At 48.2% G+C, this 25,386-nt stretch overlaps 1 protein-coding gene across 1 annotated transcript in view; it reads left to right on the forward strand.

Annotated features, from left to right (window-relative positions):
* The first annotated feature begins 17,338 nt into the window (after window positions 1-17,338).
* The window catches only part of Jak1 (Janus kinase 1), a 79,838-nt gene continuing 71,790 nt past the window's right edge, over window positions 17,339-25,386 (forward strand). Inside the window, exon 1 of the mRNA XM_005385307.2 lies at window positions 17,339-17,357. The gene's annotated coding sequence lies outside the window, so the exon portion shown is untranslated. The remainder of the gene's footprint in view (window positions 17,358-25,386) is intronic.

The following is a 25,386-nucleotide window of genomic DNA, read 5'->3' on the forward strand; positions in this document are numbered from 1 at the left end:
GCGGCGATCCGTGCGTTCCCGGGCGGAGCCCCTCTGCCACCCCTCAGTGACCTGAGCTGTCGCGACCCCCACCCCCGTCGGGGCCACCGCTGCCCGAGCCGCTAACGCGGCCCCGCGGCCGCTCCGCCGGTCGTGGTGTTTTTCTAAGGGTCTAGGATTGCCTGCACTTCCTGCAGGGAGGAGGCATTAAAGACCCCCGGGCTGTGAAGGATGCCTGTAACGCAGAGACGATCGGCCGCGAACGTGGAGTCTGGTTGCTGGCTGCTTGTAGATAAGGTCTGAGTTACGTGTGGGCTCCCACAGTGGAAAAGGATTTCTAAAAGACGCACATTTTGAATCGATTACATTTTTGTCCTTCCTTTTTCAAAACCCTGATTTGGTCCGTTTGTTGCCTGTCACTTTCGTCACCCGGGTGGTGTGTGTTTCCGAGTCGGGGAATCATTTTCAGGGAGGGCGCAGTGTGGCTTTTTTGTACTTTTCGGTGGAGATTGACGGGGACCACCGGAGTCCTGGACTCTCCTGGTACAGTGTGCTTTGTAATATGGAGACAGTGTCTCCACATCGAGATCTCAGTCACCTTCAAAGACTCGACGACATCATGTCATCACACTCAGTGATAATCGTGATATTGTCTCAGTTCTGCGGGTCATGTTTAACTAAGCACTTTCACTGCGTATTATCTTACTTTCTGTACACAACTACATAACTAGTACTACAAATCTCAGACAAATCTTAGTACTAGAACTAGTTCTCCTAGTTCTAGTACTAAAACTCGAGTACTAGAATTTCGAGGTTAGCACTGCGACCAGTTTAAATTGTTTCTGTCATTTCACAGTTTACTATTTACTATCATTGGGAAATGACCGTAGTTAATGATTTAGACATTGGAAAAATAATTGAACATTTCCCAAAATATAACTACACTTCAGTTCTTTGTAATTTAGGCAGGTTTAGCATCAGTTAGGCTAAGGCTGTAGTTGTAATTATTTCGCTGATTGTTGGATAGCCACCCTTTATAGATCTAAGGTGTCAAGAGGACTAGGTTACAAAATGTTTTCAGTTTGGGCACTTGGGTGAAAATAAGGAATTTTGAGGGTAGGGTTTGTTGCTTTGCAGGAATAAACTTGGATTAAATTCCATGAAGAAACAATCTGAGGATTGTGAGATGTCAGTTGAGATTTTAAGTTTCTAAACACTAGTGGTTTCAACAGCAGACTACCAGCTATAAATGCTAATAGTATTCTGAGGTTATCACTCACTTTCTTTGTAGTAAGATATATTTGGATGCTCACCCGAGTGAAACAAGCATCGAGAATATGCATAGATCTGTACCCATTTGTATAGAGAAGACTAAGTAAAAATACCTGCATTAGTGAGGCCTCTGTGTTTTCTGACCTCAGATTCCTCTGTCTTCCTTTTGTATATTCTTAACTATGTTCTAATGAGATGATAATGTGTTAGTAAAAGGTTTGTCTGAGATGTGCATGTTTCTATAAAGAAAATTTAACATATCAGGTGGCAAGGAATTGGTTAATGAGCTGAGAGGAATCGGTTAAGAAGCTGAGTCTTGCTGAGCAGGCGGCTGTGTGCAGCAAGGCCTGCTGTGGATGGAGGTGCCAGGGCAACCCTGCAGATTCTTGTAGACAAATGGTGCTCGTCTTGGTACAATTTTGCATCCTAGGTGGTGCTTGCAGGTTTTTGAGAGGTTTCTGGTAGCTGCAACTTGAGAAGGTGCGGTACTGTGGATATCTAGTAAGAAGAGGGCAGAGATGGTAGCTATTAAACATCTGGTAGTGCACAACACGCCCGCCCCGGCAGAGTATTATCTGGTTGCAGGTGTAAATAGTGCGTAAGTTGAGAAATCTCATTTCACTTCTGGCCACTGTTTTCCTCATCTGTAAAGCAGAAATAAAAATATCCACCTTGGTTATCTCATAGAATTGCTGGGGCAGATAAGGTAAATAATGTGCGGGTAATGCATAGAAACAGAAATTCTACACAAATTATAGTTATTTGTTTCTCTAAATTGGTTGTTAGATATACTGGTAGTTGCTGAGCAAAAAATGGTAGACTGTTTGATACTAATTTTTTTTTTTCCAATACTGGGAATGAGCCTAGGATCTTTTACATACTAGGCAAGCATTCTACCCCTGAGATACATCTCCAGCCCTTTTTTTTTTTTTTTTTTTTTCTGGTACTGGGAATCGAACTCACGAGCTTGCGCTTGCCAGGCAGGCGCTGTGCCCCTGAGCTAAATCCCCAGCCCCTCTCCAGCCCTTTTTAAAATTTATTTTTAGACAGGAGCTTGGTAGGTTGGCTTCCAACTTAGGATCTTCCTGCCTCAGCCTCCTGAGTAGTTGGGATTACAGGCCTGCACAATCAAGCTTGGCCATTTTTTCTTTTTTAGAAATTACACTGGAGGCAGAGTGTGGTAGTGTGCTGCTACTTGGAAGGCCGAGGCAGGAAGATCGTTTGAGTGATCGTTTGAGGCCTTCATGCTCAGCCAGGTCAACACAATGAGGCCTTGTCTCTCAAAAGAAACAGAGGTGAATTACTTTATGAGAGGCACTGGAGAAATCAACCCGTTGTTTTTACCCATTTCATGCTGCTGTCTAGGCTGGGTTCTTGGTCGCCTTGGTGCTTCCTGTGAGCTGCTCGCTGCCCCCTGTCCTAGCTAGGTGCGCAGGCTTGCTTCCTGTCACAGGCCGTCTGGTAGCTCGAGGCTTCACCTAGCTTCCATGTTGCGCAGCGGCCTTCAGGCAGGAAACCAGCCCCTGTGAGGCTCTTCCTCTGAGCACGCGTGTTTGCGGCGGTTTGGAGGCTGTGAGCAGCTGCAGACAGTCAGCTCATTTCCTGAGACCTTGACTTCCAAGTGTTTATGATCTGTGAGCCTTCGCAGCTGGCAGCGGGTGGCACTCTTCCTGGGTGCTGGGAGATAAGATGTGCTGTGAAGAGCAGGAGGAAATTTTCTCTTTAGTCTGCTCTGGCCAGATGACAGCTGGCCTTGGGTGAGATATTTTTCATCTGGGTAACTGACTTTACTCCACAGTAATAGTCACAAGGCATTTTGTTTATTCATTTAGCAAATATTTGTTGAACTCCTGCTGTGAGTCTCAGTGAATAAATAGGACAAAACGGGAAATCTCTACCTGCGTGGAGTGTGCAGTCTCCTGAAGCCCCTGGCGATGAGCACGGCTTTGTGGCCCAGATTGTGCACACAGAAGAGTGAGGTGGACTGTGGGCCCTGGGCCTTTCCCAGCACCCTGCAGACACTGCTGGAAGTCTGTGCCCGAGGGAGAGCTTCCTTTTTTTTATTTTCTTTTTAAATTACTGAGGAATCCATTTTTTGTTTATACAAACATCCCGTGGTACCTACTGAATGCCTGGGAGATGGATAAGGCACTGCTTGTGATGGAAATCAGCCTGCTGTCTGTAGTTACAGCACAGTGTGGGTAGTGCTAGAGGGAGGTGAAATGAAGACTATCAGGACTCCGAAGAGAGTGAACCTCTGCATGGAGCTTTTTCTGTATGATTGATGAAGCTTCCATTGAGGGCCCCAGGGGTGACGAGGGCAGGTCCTCTAAGTGACAGCGTGGGGAAGGGCATGAGGGCGGGTGAATGTGGTGTCATGGCACACTTGGAAGCAGCTGCCATGACCACAGCAACTCCTTGGAAGGGCGCAGAAGTGGCACAGGCCGCAGTGCAGCTGGTGGTGAAGACTGACCATCCCGAAGCTCGCGAGCAGTATGTGGTCGGAACTGGGGCCCTAGCTGCACACATAAAGAGGAGAGAAGAGGAGCCAGCAAAGCTTTTGGACGCAGGAGCCGGGTCACGTGTGAGTGGGCGAAGCAGGAGGCACAGAAGGCTCAGGGTTGGTGTCTGATGACCAGGGTGCACCCTCGCCTTGCCCCACCGCAGGGGTGCTGTGCTTGGCACCACTTGTATGTCCCTTAAAGACGGCACGAACAGGGGAAGTGTCTGGCCCTGCTGACACCTGCTTTGATTGGCCTTGCCTGTCATGGCCTCCAACAGTGCACCTTGCTGGCCTTCAGAGAGAAGATGAAACAAGAAGCCTCGCTCAGGGGAGTGGTGTGCAGGGAGGCTGGTCCTGGTCATGGCTGAGGGTGAGGAGCAGGTTCGTGAAAAGCGGGCTGGCTCTGGGATGTTTCGGGGGGCAGGCATCTGTAGCACGCTGGAAATTTGAAGTTGCCACTGTCGCCACATAGTGTGGTAGCTGGTAGTGGTAATGCTGGCCAAGGAATGTGTTCAGAAGGGGTCCAAGTGCAGAGCATCACTATGGTAAGGGTTGGTCTCAGCAGAAAAGGGCCACCTTGGACACCTGGCGGAGGGTCCCGAATGTGCATGGCATGGATGGGAGGGCCAGAGGATAAGGAGCTGCTGCGGGTTTCTGTAGGGCGAGTCCAAAGGCTTTAACTCCTGAGGGGTGCGTACTCCAGGAGTAATGCACAGCGGGCACCCCCGGCAGGCTGGGAAGGAGGCTCCGTAGCTGTTTGTGGGGTGCAGTGGCAGCGTGACACCACTGTGGGCAGCTGTGGCACTGGTGTGTGCTCCAGGTGCAGAGCCGGCGGGGTAATTGCCTTTTAGCCTTGTTTTTGTCTCGTGCTGATGGTCTGTTTCTGCAGGCGTTGGGCCCAGACTGGCTTAATTCTACCTAGGAGGACAGGAACACACTGTACCTGTTTCCTTATCCGTAGAGCGGGGGTAAAGATAATACCCCTGTCATGGTTTTGAGGTCTGAATGACTACGCCTACAGAATTTTTAAGTGATTGGTATATATGCTTTGTGTCAGTGTAAAAAATAATTCAGATTATATCCAGAATGTTTTATGGTGGCCAGAAGTGCTGCCCTGTAGATGCAAAACAGACACGCACTGAAACGAGTGGCTGGTGTGCTATTAGAAAGCTTCACTTAGAAGTGGGTAGATTAAATAAGAAAATCTGCTGCTTACAAGGGCCGTTTCCCATGTCTAGAAGCATGTAGATAGTACTCAAGGCAGTAACTATACTTTCTTCTGTTTCTAAGGAATAATGAGGAACAGAGATGCTTTCATTTAAATGCCACCCAAGGGGTGTCCTTCCATAGCAGTGTGCTAGACTTCTGGGAGGGTTCATAGAGAGATAGAGCGTTGCTTCCACTGATGCTCGTACAGGGCTGGCAATGGGCGTTGGCAGAGAGGCGCCAGGCGCATCTGCTTGGAAAATGGTCTTCAGAGTTGTATGGAGATTAAAATCTGAGAAATCAGATCATACTGCAGGGAGTCTGGCTGCTTAAGAAACTGTAGGAGATAAAGGAACTCTCATTATTCAGTTTCCACTGAAAGTTGTATAGTTTCTAGAAATGGAAACCATAGCATAGTATGCTTTCATAAAGCAAGATCTACCCAGCAGGCAGAACTGTGTGGAGCCAGCCTTGATGTGTGTGTGCTTGCATATTGAAGCGTGTTGCCTCTTAGTGATCCGCACATTGGACAGGTTTTCTGGGTTTGGTAGGTAGCTTACTCTTGAGAACAGCAGTCGCACCTGCTGGGAGAGTGCTGTTAACGTTCTTCTCACCCCAAGTGCATTGACCGCAGAGGGCTCAGTGGTGCCTGCAGCTTGGAGGAGGAGAAAGCAGAGCTAGCTCCCTAATGGGGTAAGTGAGGGACAGTGGGTGGTGGAGCCCTCCTGCCCTGAGAAGAGGCTGGGCTGTAGGTATGTAAAAAATAAACCTAGCTATTTCTACTAGAATCAGAAGTGTCCATTACCCAATGTACCTGCAAGTAATGACTTTCCGTTTATTTTTTAAATAACAATTTGTTATTAATTCAACTCTGATTTGTTTTTCATGCAGTTGTAAAGGGCTCAAGTGTATTAAAACTGACAGCAGTTCACTCATTTAAGCACAATTATGTATGTAGGCTAGCTGCATAGTTTGCTCACACTGTAGCAAGACTGTAATTCATACTATTTTTTCAACTAATAGAAAAAGTAGAATTGAATATTATCTTTCCTGCTACAGTAGTGTAGAGACAAAAGGGAAAAACAGCTGCCCCAAAGCAGAAAGTTGCTGTTGAACTGGTGTGGGTCACCCACAGAGCGGCAGTCAGTTGCGTATTATAAGGAACCTCCGTGAATCTCTGCCATGCGTCTTACGGTTTAGGTATAAATATCCCAAGTCTCGTGTTTGAAGGTGACGTGTGAGGGATGATGACTTCGGAGAACCTCCTTCTTTTCTTTGTTTACAGTGTGGACCTTCACTCAGGGTGGCTGGAGGTGGGGGAGGTCGAAGGTCAGATTGCCTGCACGCAAACTGTGAGCCTTCGGTTGGGATCTGGGAAGCGGGCTCAGGGAGGCCAGTGGGTCCCGGGGTAGCAGCAGTGCTGTCCAGCTTTACTGCTCATCTTTTGTTCAGCAGCTTTCTGTAGATGGCGTGCAGGCGACAGCAGGGCAGCGAGGCGCTGCCCTCAGGGAGATTCTCTGCTAGGAGAAAGACAGGCGTGGAACAGTCACACAGCTGCTTGTGACAGAAGTGACGTCTGGGTGGGGCCTCTGCAGTGATGCCTCTGCCCCAGACCTGCAGGCTGAGTGAGCCCCTAGGAAGGCAAGGCATTTTCCAGCCAGAGGACCCAGGGTGTGCGAGGGCCTGTGTTGGGGCCGGCATCCTGCAGCTGGCATAGCTTGGAGACGGTGCGGCTGGGGAAGGGTGGGCACCGGTCAGGCGGGGCCTGCGGGCCTTGCTGCGCCCGGCTTCCACCAGGTGGTAGGGAGGTAGAGCTTCTAAACAGGCCAGCGACGCTGCAGTGCAGGGTTCCTGGCATCGTGTGAAGAGCAGCCGCACCCCACTTCCTCCACTCTCACTTCCTCCTGCCCAGCGGGTCCTTAACTCTTCCTACACCGGCTGCCACCGTTATGCTCTGAGGCTGCTTCCTGAGATCACCAGGGACCTTTTTGCTGATGCCTTTTCTCTGCCCTTGTTATGGGAAACATTTTGTGCTGCTGAAACCTCCCTGCTGGCAGAGGTCCCCAGCCCCAGGCCGGCTGGCTCCTACTCAGTACTACTTGTCTCTGCCTCTGCGCGTCTCGGACTTTTCCCTTCCCCACTGAAGCTTCCTGAAGGTCCTTGAGTGGCACATCTCTCTAACTTGTCCCTAAGCCTGGGACAAGGACCCTTTTCATGCACTGGGGAGCAAGAGGTGGGGCCTCACCAGGTTCTCAGAAGCTAAACATACTGGTAAATGCGACACTTGCAGCTTTTTTTTTATGGTTTTCTTTTAGTTGTTGTTGGTTTTTGGGGACAGGATCTTGCTATGTAGCCCAGGCTGGGCTTGAATTTGGGGCCAATCCTGCCTCAGCCTGTGGAGTGCTAGAATTATAGACATTCAACACCATATCTGCCTGATCTGCTTTTCTTCTTTTTTCTTTTTTCGAACCTGGGATTGAACTCAGGACTTTGCCCTTGCCAGGCAGGCGCTGTGCCACTGAGCTATATTCCTGGCTCTGTTCTACTTTTCTCTTTCTTTCTTAATTTTTTTTTTGTCTTTTTGAGACAGGGCCTCATTGTGCAGTTCAGGTTGGTCTTGAACTCACTCTGTAGCCCAGGCTGGCCTTGAATTTGCAGTGATCCTCCTGCCTCAGCCTCCCCAGTGCTGGGATTACAGGCGTGCGCCACCACACCCAGTGCTCTGCTTTACTTAATACATCGTTATGAGCATTTTCAGCCTCCAGGGCCATGCAGGCTCCATCATAGCTATTGAGCTCCACCTTTGTTAGCCTGAAAGCAGCTGTCTAGACAGCCTGAGACCAGCAAGTGTGGCAGTGTTCCAGTAACACTTGGTGTGCAGATGCCGAAATCTGTTTTACCCTGCCACCCCCACCCATTTAATACATTTGATACATTTCTTCTTACAAACAGAGCGAAGACAAGAAGGGAAAGAATGAGATGGAAAGAAAGGTAGGAAGGAAGGAAAGAAGAAAGAAAACTGCCGTAGCTCATTCTGTTTCCTTGCCATTGAGCTCAGGGTTAAGTATGGGCCTGTGTTTGGTTGATTCAGTTCACATACACTAGCTCTGCCTCAGTCTCTGCAGAGCATCACAGGCGTCCAGGCCCTGTGGATTGATGGGTGTTGGCTATGTTGTGTGTATTTTTACAATGGTCTTCAGCTCTCTCTTCTCTGGTCATAGAAGTACAAATAGTAGCCACCCTTAGTTCCCCCTGCAGTGATGACAAGGGTTAGGAGAGAGCGAGCCCAGCAGCCTGCAGAAGGCTTTGGGGCAGTGTGGGGACCTAGGCCAGCGGCCAGTTAGCAGTTGGGGTGTGTGTGTGTGTGTGTGTGTGTGTAGGAAGCTCTTACTGTGTCAGCTGTGGGGTGATGAGCTTTGCATTTGCTGTTTAGCAGTCAGAGAGTAGGATTTTAAAGGTATCATTTTTTAGATGAGAAAACAACACTAATAAACGGCAGTTGGAATTTAAATCTGAGGCTCTCTGGATAAAAATGTTCTGCTCTTCAGAATAAATTCTTCCGGTTGGCTTGTGCTTTTTGTCTTTCTGCTGACGTCAGCACAAGACCCTAGGAAACTTGATTCTGTGTTTTCTGGAGAAGTCTGGTGTTTGGGAAGCAATTCTAGGTTCTCGGAGCAGCGGCTCCAACCATCTGCATCGTACTCGCCACTCTTAGATGTGGAGCAGTGAAGATGGCCCGAAACAACCTTCGGCCCGGTGTTGCCCAGGCTGGCCCTGACTGCCTGGGCACCGGCAAGCACCCGCTTCAGCTTCCTGAGTAGCTGGACCCGAGGGGTGTGACATGGTGCCCTGAAGCATTCCTTTCTAAAAGCTGTTAGGAGCAGAGCAGCAGGGTTCGTTTAGCTGTCTCCAGAAAGTGTTTGTTTCAGGGAATCCTCTGCTGACTGCGGCACCAGGCCTGCAGCCGATCCCCAGCGCCGCGCAGACACAGTATTTTAAAACCTGTCAATTCCGGCAACTGGGTTCTTGCTTTGTGTCAAGGGGTGATTGTATAACGTGCTAGCGCTGACCTGCGTGAGTCCGAGTGTACCTGGGGTGGCTTTGTAAAAGGCTTACTGGACTTGGAACCCGGAAGTGCCAGCTCGAGGCTGTCCCTGCCACCAGCAGCTCTGTCACGCTGACTCTGGGTTCATAGCGGAGCCTCAGTGTTTCTCAGCTGAAGGTGAGCTTCCCGAGGAGGCTGTGAAGGCTCAATGATAGAGCATTCGGAATAGCTTCAATCAGTGCCTGGAGTCAGAGCTGGCAGTGTTTAATAAGTTCCTCACGACCCCCTTGCCCAGAAGTCTGTAAATGATCACATTTTTTTTTTTTTTTTTTTTTTGGTACCGGGAATCGAACTCATGACCTCAGGCTTGCCAGGCAAGCACTTACGCCGCTGAGCTATATCCCTGGCCCGATCACATCTTCTTTGTACTTTTCCAGGTGGGAGCTTTATAGGTCGATACTACTGCAGTTACCTTCTCCTGTGTGCACATGGGTAGCTACTGATCATAGAAGCATCAGTGCGAGATAGCAGGCCACACTCCCAAGTGTGCAGTGGGCTTGAGTCCTGTTTCCCTTTACTAGTGGGGTGATAGGGGCACGTTGCTCAGCCTCTTTGTGCCACAGGGTCCTCGTCCTTGAGAATAATGCTGAGGTTGGTGATTCCTTCAGCGCTCTTGTGTCCGTGTGGACATCCTGGAAATGCCCTGGAATCCCCCTAATCTGTTATCAGGGACTCCTGTGTGCATCACATTCCTGTCTTTCATGCCTTCTATTATCCAGGGACACTTCCTTCTGCTGGCTTGTCGCTCGTCCTGTTGAGTCTTGGCTGACATCCACATTTAAAGCATGAGGACCTTGTCCGAGGTGTTCAAGTCAGGCTGTTGTCTTCCGTGTACTACATTCTTGTCACTCTCCTTCCCTGTGCACTTCTTGCTGAGAGTCTTTGCAAAAGCTGCTCTTTTATCTGGAAATGGAACATTTCCTAATAACGTATGTCAGCCCTGCTTATGTGTTAAGGAGCTGCCTATCAAGAGAGCAAATGAAAACTCCGAAATGCCTTCCAGTTTAGTGATCGCTTATTCTGCGGCAGACACACAGAGAGCCAGTGGGTTGGGCTGAGAAGGGATAGGAGCACCCAGGTCCTCAGGGTCCCCTCAGAGGCAGGCCTGGCCAGCTCCTGCCTCCCTGCACCTGTCAGCCTGTGCCCGGCCCCCGTTGATGGCGTGTACACTCTGTTCTCACTGGCCGCAGAGCTGTCTGGCCTGGGCAGAGGTGGTGGTCCAGACACCTCCCGTGTTGTCGGTCTTCTGTGTGTTGGCTCAGAAACTGGAGTGCATTTACAGTAGGGCGTGCTGGGTCAAAGTGTGCTCCCTGTTTTAATCAAACAGCTGGGAATGAGTGCAGACTGAACAGTGTTTAAGCTGATGACGATGGGTGTGTCTGAGTGTGTTGCGTCCGTGCACTCTGAAGGCTGAGTGTGAGGCCTGAGGTGGGCATGCTGTAGTGGGCGCACACGGGCACGCGCCTGATCGCCGACCTGGTGTCCCACACCACTGCCCTTGTGTTTGGCACGTAGTAAACCCCATGTGAAGAGCCCTGTTCGATCTGGCAAAAGTCAGGGAGGCTGAGCTGAGGGGGTCACTTGAGCACAGGAGTTTGAGACCCTGGGAACGGGGCAAGATCCAGGTTCCAAGAGTAAGGTTTTTTGAGGGGGTAATGGAGGGTGATACTGGGATTGAACCCAGGAACTTTGCACTGAGCTATACCCTTGCACCATATTTTAAAATTTTAGTTTGGGACAGAGTCTTTCTGAGTTGCTAATTTGCAGGCTATGCTTGCTAAAGCGTTCTTTATATTTTCTGTTTGATGTATTTTTCGATAAAAATCAGTGGAGTAAGGATCAGGCGATATCAAAAGTGGAATGTTGCTACATAATTGCCAATCAGATGAAAGTGCTGTCCATGCTGGGTTGGGTGACATTTGAAGGCCTTTGGGAGCCAGACACTCAGGAGAAGATTGCTTTGATTATTGGGAGACAAGGAAAGCAGTCAGACGAGTTTCCTCTTGGCTGGCAGGCCTGTTTACTTTTCTCAGGTTAGAACCGATAGCACTAATGGTTTTATGAGGTCGCCTAGCGTGTTTGTTGTGAACCCCAACATATTTGGTGCTGAGTTTATAAAAACTGTCTAATAAGTGCTACTTAAGGACCCTGATGCACAGTAGTCATACAATCTTTTAATAAATTTAAGAGTTGGGAGAGATCAGAGTTGCCCAGGAAGCACTTTTTTCAGTTTTGCAGTAGACAAAAGAATCCGAGCACTTACGTGACTCGCCCAAGACCTCTGTGGGATGATGCTTGCGTGTTCTCATCCAGGGTGCTGGGTGTGTGGTTGAGGCAGAAAGCAGCCTCTTGCTAGGAAACTGAGTACCCATTAGATCAAACAGTTCTGGCAGGAGACTTAGGAATTGTTCGAGAGAAGTAGGGGTCTGCCAGGGCCCCACTTCCCGCGCACTGAGGGAAGGGCTCCGGCAGAGAGTGCAGCTGCGGGATGACGCACCCCAGGTGTGCCAGGCCCAGGGTGTGGCTGGGCAGGTGGCACAGAACCCCAGTGGCTGCTGCTACTTTTCCTTAGGAACAAATGAATGAGCACAAGCTTTGTTTATCTCTAAGTAAGGTAAAACTATGCTCCAGTTTTTAAAAATTTGATCATACTGTCTCTGCAAATCTTTAATAAAATCATAAATGTTGATATTTACTCATACATTAAAGCTGTTTTTACTTATTCTGTTCCAGTCTCTGCCCATAATGTGTATGTGTTACAGAACTTTCATTGGAGGGCAATATGTATCTGTCTTGGCCGGGTGTGGTGGTGCATGCACTAAGGAGGGTGAGGCAGGAAGATCGTTGCAAGTTTGAGGCCATCCTGGGCTACAAACTGAGTTTAAGGTCAGCCTGAATTGCATAGTGAGACCCTGTCTCAAAAAGACAAAAAACAAACGAACAAATATGTATCTGTCTCTTTTCACTTAAACTTTTTTTTATTCCATTGAAATAATTTTCATCATATTTTTGAATGGCTATATAATATTTAGTTGGGTCAGTATTACATTTTATTTTGCTTAAATAAGTCCCTGTTATAGAATATTTAAGCTCTTTTTTTTTTTTTTTTACAGACTGCTTTTGGGAAGCTTTAAAAATATAGATAGCATTTTCCTGCTGCTAAACTAAGATAAGTGCATAGATTTACTGTATCAAAGGAGATCACTGGTTTTAGGCCTTAGGGTGTTCTGGAAGGTGGCGTAGAGCTTGATCCCAGATGGCTTTACTGTTGGTGGCAAGCTGTTGAGTCTGACGCCGTGCAGGCCGCACACCGGCTATAGACAGGGACCCTGCGGCCAGTGCAGTGGACAAGCGGCAGCAGATGCAGTTCTCTTCGGATGCCATGCAAGCGTTGGATTGGCTTTTTTGGATGCGTTTTCTCCTTAGAATATCATACTCTGGGGGCTGGGGATTTAACTCAGCGGCAAAGCGCCTGCCTGGCAAGCGCAAGGTCGTGAGTTCGGTTCCCGGTACCGGAGAAAAACCGAAAAAAAAAAAGAATATCATACTCTGTAAGTGGCAGGGGCCGCGAATATGAAGTTGTAGTGAGGGTTGTCACTGCCTGTTGTATAACTCAGCAGTAATATAAGAACAGAACTTTCAGCTGACTGGGACTCTGAATTAACCTAGTAAATTTGATCTATTTTTGCATGACTCCTGGGAATGGGGACCTTTACTTCTACATCAGCCAGGTGCCCTTGGAACATTCATGCATTGCTTTTTGCTTCACTTTTGCTACTTAGGAGATGAATTGTTTGCAGCTTTTGGTGTTTTTCCATTCAGTGGGGTATTTTATGATGATGGCTGTGTGATGCTGATCTGAACACGTCACTGCCTTGCTTGCTGTCTCTCTTGTTACCCTCTGTGGTTAGGCTCAAGTCTTCAGACTCCCAACATTGGCTAAGATGCCTGGCATGGTCAGCCCCTTGCTTTCCTTCCATTCGCTTCCTTGCGGGCAGCTCCCAGCCCCATTGACCAGCACTTGGTTTTTAAGTAAGGTCACGGTCTGTCTTCTGGGCCTGATCACGCATGAGTTCCTTCTGTAGGAACACTTCGCTTCTCCACCCCTACTCATCCTGTAGGGTTTTGTGTCCTTCCTTCCTGGAAGCCTTCCTTCATTCTTTGGGAGAGCTTCAGCTCTGCCCCTGTCTCCTCCCCTCTTAGCATCCAGTAAGCACCCAGGGCGGTGAGGGAGGGGTCCTTCTGCTCCCCTCCCTGTCCTGGCTCTGCCCTGCAAGTCTGTGGGTGCCAGGTGCCCTGTGGGAAGCTGCTGAGTGGGCTTGGCTTTTGGAACGCCTTGGTTGATTGTTTGCTGTTTTCTTTTTTGGTTGTTCCGGACTGCCAGGAGAAAGGCTGTTTTACAGAGCACACCTAGGGACTGGGGTGTGCTCCTTGGCAGGGCGTTTGCCTAGCGTGTGGAGGCACTGGGAAAACAGCAGCCCTAGATTGATCAGCCCTCAGTAGGAAGGCAGTGTATTGAGAATGGTAAGGACCAGAAAGGGCCAAGAGGTCAGGACAGGTTAGTGAGTCTGTCCTCATGTGTTTGTTAGAGCCCAAGCAACTTGGAGCTTCTGTCCCCAGGCCATATTCTCTCTCTTCCAGTAGGTACAGTTCAATATCAAATACATCTTCATGCTTTCTTTTGGAGAACTTGCATGTAAACCTAAGAATTGGCCTTTTGTAGGCAAGCCTTTGGACTTTGCTCTAGCTGCTGAACTATAACTACATAAATAACAAATACTTGTGTATTTGCATCTTAGAAAAGTTAATAAATGAGTCTAAGACCCCTCATTCACAGACATGTGCTTTTGTTAATATTTTAGTGCTTATTATTTAGACTTCGTTTTATGTTAATCCATAAAATACACAAAGCTTTCAAGGAGATTGTGGAACATAACACTGTTTCATTTTCCGGCTTTTTCATTAGCTGGTTCTTATTACCCCCCGTCCCGCCCTGCACCTTGGTAATAACTTGTCCAAGTGGTGCATAGTGGTGCATAGTGGTGCATAGTTCTTCATTTGTGCATCAGTGAAAGCTTATTTCCCTAGTTCTTGACTGTGGGACATGTACAATGTTTATTCTAAGGATAATCCCACAAAGTGAGCATCTTGATTAGTGTTCATTTCCTTAGGATACTGTAAGTGGCGTTGTTGTCTTAAGGTTTTGAGTGCTTATCTATGCATAATTTAAAAGGCACACTGAACTTTGATGGAACTATGAATTTGCCCAGTTTGTCCTGTGGAACAATGAGTTCCGTGTTCCTTGGTGAGTGATCAGCCCTGTGGACCCTGGGGTGCCTAAGCACACTTTCTCCTGGTTAGATTTCCCCCCAAGCACCCTTGGGATTGGGCGGGCACAGTTCCATATTGCTGAGGGGTGAGCTGGGAACCCTTTTCCGTGCCAGAAGATGGCCCTGCGGAAGAGTGTTGTTCCTTGTGTTTATCTCATGGCCTGCACTGAGCTTTAAGAGCTTGTCTGAATAAATAGTGCCATCTGCCTCCAACCTTACAGTTACAATACTGGCTGCTAATCTTGCATCATGCAAAGCGAAGCCCCACAGCAATTTCAGAAGGTACATTTGGTACTGGTCAGTGGTTACAGCGATTCTGTAGCTGTTTTATGGCTCAGGTCTACTTCTGTGAAGTAAAGGCCAGTTTATCTTTGCCAGTTTATCTTTGTGCTGCAGCCTAGCCAAGGTGCAGGCATTGCAGACAAAGGACGGAAGGTGCTGTGGTGAGGAAGCTCCTGACAACAAGTTTATAACCACGCTCAGGGAGAGCAGTTCACTTTTAAGATTCTGCTTCAGGCACCTCCATGCAGCTTTCTGCTGTGAGTTTGCAGATCATAGATGTTAGAGTGGTTTGACACGAATTGCTGTCATGACAGCTTTTTAGATATCCTCTTTGCATGAGGGTGGGTCTAGAAACCAGCGGCACTTTGGACCCCTTGTCCCTTCTCCCTGCTGAGTTCATGTGAGTCTGTGCCTGTGCAGTCAGGCATCTGTGGATCAGGTTTGGATTTCGTGAGATTAACCTCTGTCTGTGAAAACCAAAGCAAGGGAATCCGGAGTAAAGGGAGTGCTGCTCTGAAGGACTGGGAAAGGGCCGGGCACTCCTGAGGGCGTGGTGAAGGACCTTCTCTGTGAGGTACCCTCCCGTTCACCTAGACCAACGATGGCAAACCTTGGAGAGACGAGGGCCCAACTGCAACCCAGAACCCACTCACTTATCACGGAGCACCAACACTCCACTTAAGTCTGAATAGTGAGGTTTTAGTTTAGAGAAACAGCTCACCCGTGAGCATCTTTTGTCTTAGAAGAAAAGCAAGCGACAAGTGTACTGCAGGTTCGCCACCACTGGCCTCGAACGTCCCAGCCAGAGCCTTTCTCTCACAGTAATACGCAAGTGTTCTCTCATACGCTGTGCATCAGGTAATTCGGAAGCGTTTCTAATTCTGTTTCTGTGTAAACCTTTGGTGCATCTTGAGCGTCTTCTTCACAATATAGTAAAGTGTAGGTTTGCACTGATAGTGATGAAATCTGTTTTTTCTTAGCGATGTGAGAGTTCTCTGCTCTTAGAGTAGTGACGTGTTACCAAATGAAGGTTATATTAAATTTGAACTTATACTCACTGAGTTAGGGAATTACGTGCTGCAGCCTAGCCAAGGTGCAGGCATTGCAGACAAAGGACGCAAGGTGCTGTGGTGAGGAAGCTCCTGGTCAGGGCCTGTCCAGGGAAGCTGCTTTTTTGTTGATGTCTGTACCAGGTCTTTCTTGATGTTTTCACTATGACAAAAAGGCGCTGGGGTGTGTTGACCTCGGTAACTGGAGCATCTTAAGGGGAGCCCTGCTCACATTGATCTCCTTTGCTGCCATGGAAAGGTTTTCTCCAGGCGCCCTGAAGGAGGCCTGCTGCTGCCCCAAGACAGTGCCCTCTGGCTTCTGTGTGTCAGAGTCCCCGAGGGACTGTGGGGAGAGAGTCCAGTGGGGGTCAGGTGGGTCAGGCCCACACTGTTTTGCACCAGTAGAATTTCCTTCATCTTTAAGGCTGCAGACTGTTCTGTTGTACATAGGTGCCACAGTTGGTTATTCATTTCTCTTTCCTGTGCATTTGGGTCGTCTTGGTCTTTTGTCTGTTGCAAGTGATGTGTTCAAATAGCAGCTTGAGACGTTGCTTTTAACTCTTTTGTGAACTGACACTATTTTAGACAACACTAACTCAAACAGGGCCTAAACTGTGTTCATCTTTTCCTTCAAACCCGCCCTCTGGCTCAAACCCCTGTGCTGGATCTTGTGACTTGTTTGGACTCAGCCTCATGGGCTGTTGGTGATTTTTACTTTTTCCCTCCTAATCACCTTTTCAATCCCGTATCTCCCAGAGTAGGCTTCTTCTCAAGGTACTCGTGGTCGGGCGAGTTCAGGAATTGCTGTGATGTGGCTCAGAACCAGAGCATATGTGGACACTGAAGTCTTGAGAAGTGTCACGGTGAGGAATTGTTCACAACCAGCTGTTTTCCGGCTAGCCGGGTCGTGGAGCCGCCTTCCCCAGGCCGAGGCAGCCCCGTCTAGATCCTGACGTCCCGGCCTTTTTGGAGCGCTCATCTCTTCCTGCACTGCCAAGCACAAGCTTTGGAGTCTGGGTTTCAGCAGACCTGTGGCAGCCAGCTGAAGCCTCCTCCTGTTAGAATGCTTTTGACACGTAGAATGAACATGAGAGCGCACACCAGTGCTGATTGGCTAGAGAACTCTGACCTGGCGCCTCCTTTGTCCCCGCAGACGGGAGTGTCGCAGGGAGACACTGCTGTGAGGTGGGGAGTGATGTGGCGGTAGAGCAAGGACACTCTGGGCAAGTTGCTCCCTGTACAATGGGGCAGTAGCAGCACTGACCCCCCAGGCTTGTAAGAGCGAGCCGAGCCTTGCCTCGGTAGGTGGTGACGAGTGTGAGGACAAGTGGCTGCCGTGTCCTTCCTCCTCCGCCCTGTCATTGTGTGGATTTACAGTTCCTGTGAAGTTCATTACTCAGCGACTTCGCATACATCTCCACAGGTCAGGCTGATTGAGAGGGGAAAAGTTACGTGATTGCTTTCCCATGATTAACTCTGTTCGTGCCAGCCACACAAGAGAATGCTTCCTTTACTTCATATGCATTTGTTCTCAAAACTAGTAACAGTGTTTAGAGGGAGCAGCACAGAGGGAAGAGGTGTGGTTAGAGGTGGCACGGAGGCCGGAACTGTTTGCTTCGGAGTCTGCTCAGGTAAGAGCATGCGTGCCGGTCCCGGCCCTGTGAGTGGGCCGGTCGCCAAGAGCCCCCAGAGCCCCTTCCTCTCTTGCAGAGGCGAGTGGTCCTACACACCACGCAGTTGAACTGTGTGCAGGACACATGGCCTGCGGCCGGCGACAGTCCATACAGCGGAGGCCTTCTTGCTTCTCTCTCCTCCCGGGGAGCAGAGAGCGAGGCATGCCTATGTGATCCTATCTGCTCCGATCCCATTGAGGCTCAGCGCCAGTGCTTGTGGGTGGGGAGTTTCCCGCAAGTGCTTTTAGGCAGTGTCATTACTGTTTCAGCAATACTGACAGTGTGACAGGGATCAGAAAGCAGACAGTTCAGGGAGGTGCAGATCGCAATGCCTGACGCCCTCCATGTTCTTAGCGGTTTCCTTCCTTCCTCCAGCCTTCTCCTCTGTCTCCTTTTCTTGCATCCAGGTACTCAGCACAGGCCTGTGCTGTTACTCTACACGTGCGCAGAGGTAGCGCACACTGTCCACCATTCTGCCTTCATTTTACTGTGTAGCCCTCTTTGTCCCCGTGAGGACACAGCGTATTTTCCTCTGTGTGTGCGTGTGTGCGAGCTGCAGCATGTTCTCTCGTGTGTATAGAACATGGCTTATTTACCCAGTCCCCTTTTGGACATGTGGTTTATTTCCATAATTTTGCTGTTAAAAATATGCTTAGCCTGATAACTAATGTGGGAGGTTGGACAAATTCCCAGAAGTGCGATTGCTGGGTTAAAGGATAAATGCATTTGTAATTTTTATTACTATTATGAATTGCTCTCCATGGGATCTGTACCATTTTGCACGCATGGATGTGTATTTATTTAAGTTTTTACATTGCAGGAGACTGGCCCCTCTTCCTGTCTTCGTCTGGTTAGTGTGGAGGGAGGTATATAAGGGAAGGGTGGTCCATCTTCTCCCAAGTGGTAGGAGTGGTAGTGGGTATTTTGGGCCAGCACCTTCCATGCCAGGTGCCAGGGAGCAAGGTTATGTTGTGGGTGAGGCCAGGCCTGCTGTGTGTCCTGGTTTGTTGTTGCTCCTGCCTGGCAACGGGAGCATGGAGTGGCTGGGGTGTGTTTGGGGAGAATCACTTGGTCCACACATTACACAGGGAGTGATCAAAATAAATGGTGAGTGTAGAACTTGTAACAAATTCTTACACTAAAGGACCTAGAGCCGTGAGACTCCCCTCCACACCCTCCCCTCAGTCTGAACACACTTACTCATCATTCGCACCACTCTTGAAGCTCTTGCCTGAATGTCCTTACGAGGTGTGATCAGAAGCATGGTGACTGCTGCTGCCTAGCACCATCCAGCAGAAAGGGCAGCTCATAAAGACGCGATGCTGTGTCCTCATCCACTTTATTCACAGGATCCGGCACTGTGCGACTTCCAGCTCTTTCCCAAAGTTAGAATGAGCAGGAAAGGGAAACGTTTTGAATGGATATAGGGCGTTGAGGCAGTGGGACAGCACAGCTAAAGACCCTCAAGAGAGAGGATGCCAGAGCTGCTGCAGGAAGTGGCTGGCAGAGTGACAAGAGTGTGTGCAAAGTGAGAAGAAGGGCTTTAGGGGGATTCATGCACTGTGACTTTGACTGTAATAAATTTTTTAAAATTCAGCATTCTTAAATGAGAGAATGTACTTTACCATGCTTAATCAATTTGTGGATATTATGTTTTTAAAATTTGTCAATCTGCTAGTAAAAAGCAAATCTGTGTCTTACTATGTAGATATTTTATTATGACTAGCACTTTACTTTTTTTTTTGAGACAGAGTCTCACTATGTAGTTCAGGCTGGCCTTGAACTTGCTATAGAGCCTAAGGCAGCCTGGAACTTTCGGTGATCCTTCTGCCTCAGTCTCCTGAGTGCTGGCATTACTGTACAAGCATGTGCCACCATGCTTGACCTGTACTTTTTTTGTGTCTGTGTGTTTGAAAACTCCTATTTTCTTTGTAGATTGCTAATCAAGACCTTTGCTTGATTTATTTAATTTTTTTCTTTTTGATTTATTTATAATGTATGTGTTAATGGTACTAATTTTGTTATATATGATACAAATATTTTTTCCTGAGGTTATTTACGTATATATTTAGGTGATTTGGTATAGAAGTTTTATACTTTCATGTGCTCAAATCAAACATTTCATTTTGTAAGGTTTCTGGTGTCACGTTAGAGACCTTTTGACTCTACTAATTGTATAAATATTTAACTGTATTTAGATTTAGCATTTGTTATATTTAACTTTTTAAAATGTTTATTTTAGTTTATGATATAAGATGAATGCTAACTGATTTTTTCAATCTGGCTGTCCCACCATAAAAAATTATTTTCTCCATGGTTTAAGTTTTCCTGAACACATCTTTTTAAAACTTTTTAAAACTTGTTCAGTTTTCCTGAACACATCTTCAAATTTTTATATTAAAAATCTGTAGAAAGAATGTTAGGCTTGAGGTCAGAAGTTTCCGTCTAGCTATCTTCATGTGTGTGCTTGGTACTGGTGTGTTATTGAGGTAGTAGTTTAACATTATCTTTAACTCAGTTTTCTTTTTTTTTTGAAATGACATCTGACCATCAACTAGGGTTACGAGAACCTAATGAAGTCATAGGTGTATATGATGAAACCCCATGTGTGGGCAGTAAAGTCTTCAGGATGCTACTAATTAGAAGGGTTCAGGCATAGTTAAAAAACTTGGTATGATGAAAAGGTACCTTTTGTCTATTAGAGGAATTAGGAAAATCAACAAAACAATGCCTCTGGCTTGTAAGTAGTTTACTACTAGCTAATAGGACCCAATTGTGTGTAATTATTTTTCATCTTGATAATACAATTTCCTTAATGATTAAAAATAGAAAGCAGGATAACTCTGTCATTATCTTTTCACATGATGACATTTTTCATTTGGCCTCTTCATTCAGTTAAGACAGTTACTTACTTTAAACAGGAAAGTGGCATAAGCAACTGAGAGTATACCTGTGATACACGTGGTTCTCCCATTCTGCTCTCCATTTCAAGCTGTAAGTTTGGGAGAAGATATTGTCTTGGGTTGGTTAATTAGAGTATCTCCTGTTCTGTCTTCTTGTGAAACATGCAAGCGTTGGCTGATACCCGCCCTCAAGTCCAAGGATTGTGTCCAGATGGAGTTTGTTGGCTTTTTTTTGGTTTTTTTTTGGTCTTTTTGACACAGGGTCTTACTATGCAGTTCAGGCTGGCCTTGATCTCACTTTGTAGCCCACGCTGGCCTCGAACTTAAAACAATCCTCCTGCCTCAGCCTCCTGAGTGCTGGGATTATAGGCATGCACCGCCATGCCCAGCACAGATGGAGTTACTGACTGATTTTGCTTAGTTTTATCCCTACCATATATGGTTGGTCAAAACAAACCCTCTTCATTTTAACTTTCATTTCTGATTATTATGAGTAAAGTGAATAGCCCCAAGTGAAATGTTTTCTAGTATGTTGTTGCATTCTATTTGAAAAATGTTTCACTAGAGGTAGAAAATGATTTTTTTAAAGATGTGGATACATGCTACAGTAAATTCTTGGCTATTTTGAACCCTTAAGGATGATTCCTTTGGGAATCATCAAATTTTCTAGATGAGAATTTATTTTATAATAATCATATTTTTAAAACTTTAGCTTGATGAGAAATACAGGAAATACACTTTCTATGAGTTGCCTGAATATAGTTTACTTCTGATGATCAGGGTCATATGTCACACTCTGGCGGTGCTGAGCCCTTTGTCCCCAGGGACACAGTACTGCTCCGCCTGGAGTGGAGTGGCCTGGGCCTGAATTTTACCACTTAAGAATTCTATTGCCTAAAAAGCGCCTGCCTGGCAAGCGCAAGGTCGTGAGTTCAGTTCCCAGTACCGGAGAAAAACCAAAAAAAAAACCAAAACAAAACAAAACAATTTTCCATTACCAAAAAAAGAAAAAAAGAAAAGAATTCTATTGCCTAGAAACACTAAACCTTACTTTTCTCCGTTTTTAAAGAAATTGAAATGGGAAAACTCGGTATGGAAAAGGTCTCCCATAAATGGTGGCTATTACTGTAATAGGAATTTTTTCATAGTCTCAGGTCTTATACACACATACACACGCACGCACATGTGCACACACTGGTTTTGTTCCACACAGACTAGCTTAGTGTTGAAGTCCTTGTTGTGCTTGGTGTAGTTTCTCTGTGGCTCCTGTCCTTTTGAAGCCATCAGTGCCCTGTGTGTAGGGCCTGTGCTCCAGACTCCCCTGGCATGCAGTCACTTGTATTGTTCACACAGTTCTAAGCACGAAGCCTGGCGACGTAGGAGCATTTGTATGAAGTTTCTGCAGCATTTCCTTCGGTGAACTCGTTTTATGTGTGCTACCTAACAGTGGGGCTTAGCATATTCAGACAGTCCTTTTGCACACTGACCTTGTTTGGGGAGGAATTGTACTGATGCATCGGCTGGGGACACAGCGTGTGTGGTTTCTCCTCCCTTCTCTGGCTCCGTCTCTGTGCCTTGAGGCATATGCGCACTGCCAGTGTAGTACCAGCTGGATTCCTCAGTGCGGGGTGAAACTGTGTGCACCTGTGCGCCCCTAGAAAAGCCTCGTGCGACTGTGTGCATTAGCTCTCTGGCCTTGACCTTGTGAACTTGCATCTGTGTGCCCAGGTACCTGTATGAGTGGCTGTAATCCGCATTGGGATGAGGGAACCGACATTTGGAAGGATTCAGTGTCTCCTTCCTTGTATAAATGAGTAATTCTTGTCTGACTTCACAGCTTACACTTTAAACCGCGCTGCCTGGCAGCTCTGGATGGCGACTGTGCCTTTCTGCAAGCAGCAAGCTCTTAAGTCAAGCGGTGGACTGGAGCCGGGCTGTGGCGGTGCTCACGCTCTCCTCGGCCCTCGCTTCGCAGCTGCGCAGCCGCCCTGTGTGTATACTTTCATGGGCGGCATCACCTGGCAGGACGGCTGTCCACACCAGAGTGGTGTGCCCGGCTGGCAGGGTGCTCTCGGGCAAGGGGCTTCAGGGGCACCCGGAGCAGTGGCTGGGACCCAGATGGTGTTGGTCAGTACTGTGCCGGCGGAGTGTGAGGCGGCCTCCCAGGACGCTGGAAGCCCGACGAGGGGTGCTGCAGTGTCTGGTGGCTGTGGCTTGCTCCGTGGAGACTGTGAGCTTCCTGTAGGTGCAGACTTTGTGAGCACCCCTCACAGCCCCGGCTGCAGGTGTCAGCGTCGCAGGTGGTACCAGAGCCGGCCTAGCTGCCTGCCAGCTCCCCAGCAGCCAGGATCACCCAGCCTTCGTAAGGTCCTGCACACCATCCTGGTAACCGACCCTTTTTAAAGACAGTTGTCGGAGTGTTTCCTGTCGGAGGCCTGAGTCCTTCTCTAGTATTAGGCTGGCCTGTGATGCGCTGCTCTGCATTCTTACATACACTTACTTAATTTAGTCATGTGAAATTGCCATTTTTGGTCAGATATCGTCAGTTTCCTATGGTTCAACCTAACGTTCCCTGCCGTCACACTGGCAGCGCTTTTGAGTGGGGTGGTGCGTGAAGGGAGCATTTGGAGGAGCTGCGGCCCCCGGCTGTGGTAAGGCATGTACAGAGTCTGCTGCGGGGGCTGTAAGTTGTCCCTCACCTCCCAGTGCCATCTAGCCCTTTGCTGGTCAGCTTCTCTGCTGTGGCTGCCCTGCCTCTACGTAAGCTGTTCTTAAGGTTGGGCATGGTGTCACGTGTCTGTAATCTCAGTGCTCTGGTGGGCTGAGGCAGGAGGATCACAAGTCTGAGCCTGACCTGGGCAACTTAGTGACTTAGTGAGATACCCTGTCATGAAACAAAACAAAGCAAAACAAAATAAAACATAAAAAGCACTGGGGATATATATAGCTCAGGGGAAGGCCCTGGGTTCAGTCCCTAGTACCACATTTGTGGGGACAACTTCGTTTATTCTGCCTTTGTGTCATTGGTTGCATTTCTTGTTGAGCAAGTGTCTGAGGACGGACGAGGGCTGGAGGACAGTCAGGGAAGCTGCTTTACAGCCCTATACCTTCCTCATGGCCTGCAGGTAGTGATAAGGGGCGGGGACTCCCTGTGCTCATTCCCGGGGCAGGGCGCTGGTCCTCGAGCTGGCCCCAGCCGTCTCAGTGTGCCTTTCTGGAGGGTGTGTGTGTCTGTGTAGTCATTGTATGCTAGAGTTCCCAGTGTGCCCAGGGGCCTGAGCAGGCTTCATGGTTTGGCGTGGGTCACCAGGTCGCAAACGAGCAGAGACAGGGCAACCTGGGATTCTTTGAAAGCAGACTATCTCCGGGGCAGCGCCCGCAGCGCACCGCCCCTTGTGGATGGACTCTGACCTGTCTGGTGTTTTGTGTCTTAGGATTCCTGTTGGTGTGTGCGTGCGTGTGCGTGCGCGCACGAGTACATGCTCCTCTGCGCTGGGAAAGGCCTCTTGGAGTTCTCTCTAGGCAGGGTTGTGCAAGGCCTTGCAGTTGCTCCCCGGCCCCCCTTGGGAGGGCGAGGTGGGGGAGCAAGCACCTCTTGGTCATAGATGACTCAGGCCTGACGGGTGCTGCGCTGGGAGCGATTCTGCCCAGCCAGGCCTGTGACATCTATCTCTGAGTGGCTTCCCGAGGTGTGGCATGAGGGAATGCACCTGTTTAAGCCCAGGCTGGGCTCTCTCTCCCTAGTAAAGGAAGGTGTCTTACTGCTGTGGAACTTGGAGTAACTTTCCCCACTGCAGAGTAGGTCCCGGCTTCTCAAGGGGTGGCCAGACCAAAGCAAGCCCTCTGCCCTCGAGCCACATCCCTGCCCCTTTCTTCTTTATTTTGAGATAGGGCCTTGCTGAGTTGCCCAGGCTGGCATGAACCTCTTGATCCTCCTGCCTTAACTTCTCAAGTAGCTGGGATTCCAAGCACGTGACCCCATGTCTGGCGGGGTTTACTTTGCACCTGTGCCATTTCCAGGGGGGATAACAGTGGTGCAAACTTTCTGGGGTGCTTTGGAATTAAATGGGTAAAAGGTTTGGCATAGTATCTTGTATGTAGAGCTAACACTGATGTAGCATTTGTTTATTATTTTTCTCATGATTACTATTCTTTCTTATCTGAGATTTCTTCAGCCTTCTGCATTTATTTAAAAATCACATAGTGTGGTACACTCCTGTAATCCCAGTACCCTGGGAGGCTGAGGCAGGAGAGTCTCAAGTTGAGCCCAAACTGTCCAGTTTAGCAACTTAGTGAGACCCTGTCTTAAAGTAAAAAGGATGGGGCATGTAGCTGCGTGTGAAGGCCCTGAGTTCAGCTCTCAGTATTGCCAAAACAAAAATAAAAACACAAATGTCTGTGACTATGAGCTCCATTTTACATGGTGTAGGAATTCGTACTGAGATCAGAACCTTTGGCTCATGGCTGTGTTCTTAATTCCCTTCCCAGCTCATGGTGTGCAGTGGGGAAAGCGGAGCAGGCAGCAGGCAGTGGAGAGTATGTGCGCCAGGCAGAAGTGAGTGCCCTTGGGGCTGCCAAACGGCGTGGATGATTATCCGGTTGTGTTGATTTAAAAAGTGCTATAACGTTAGTGTTAGAGGTAGCTGGGCAGAGCTGAAAGTGTATGAGAACTCTACTTTCTTTGCAAGTCTTCTGTAAACCTAAAGTTGTTTTGAAAGAAGCACACAAACCACGACGACAGCGACGACAGCATGGCAGTGCATGCCTGTAATCCTAGCACTGTAGGAGGCTGAGGCGGGAGGATCCTGTTTGAGACCAGGTGTGAAGGCCTGGTTTCAGTTCCCAGTACAGTACTTGAAGAGGGTCTTTGAGGGAATCTGGTACTGTGAGTTTTGATTCTTTGGAAGCCAAGGAAGTCTGCTGCAAGTCAAATCCCACAAAGAGCCTCATGCACTAAGGCGTTTGCTTTCATACATGAGGGTTTGGAAGCTCCATAGCATTTATTTACAGTGTGGCTAAGCACCACGCAGCTGCCTGGCATGCAGCAGAGCCCTGAGTGGCAGTCCCAGCCCTGCTGGGCTTAT

Source organism: Chinchilla lanigera, unplaced genomic scaffold (genome assembly GCF_000276665.1).
Source record: "Chinchilla lanigera isolate Chin_1 unplaced genomic scaffold, ChiLan1.0 scaffold00022, whole genome shotgun sequence".
Lineage (NCBI taxonomy): Eukaryota > Metazoa > Chordata > Mammalia > Rodentia > Chinchillidae > Chinchilla > Chinchilla lanigera.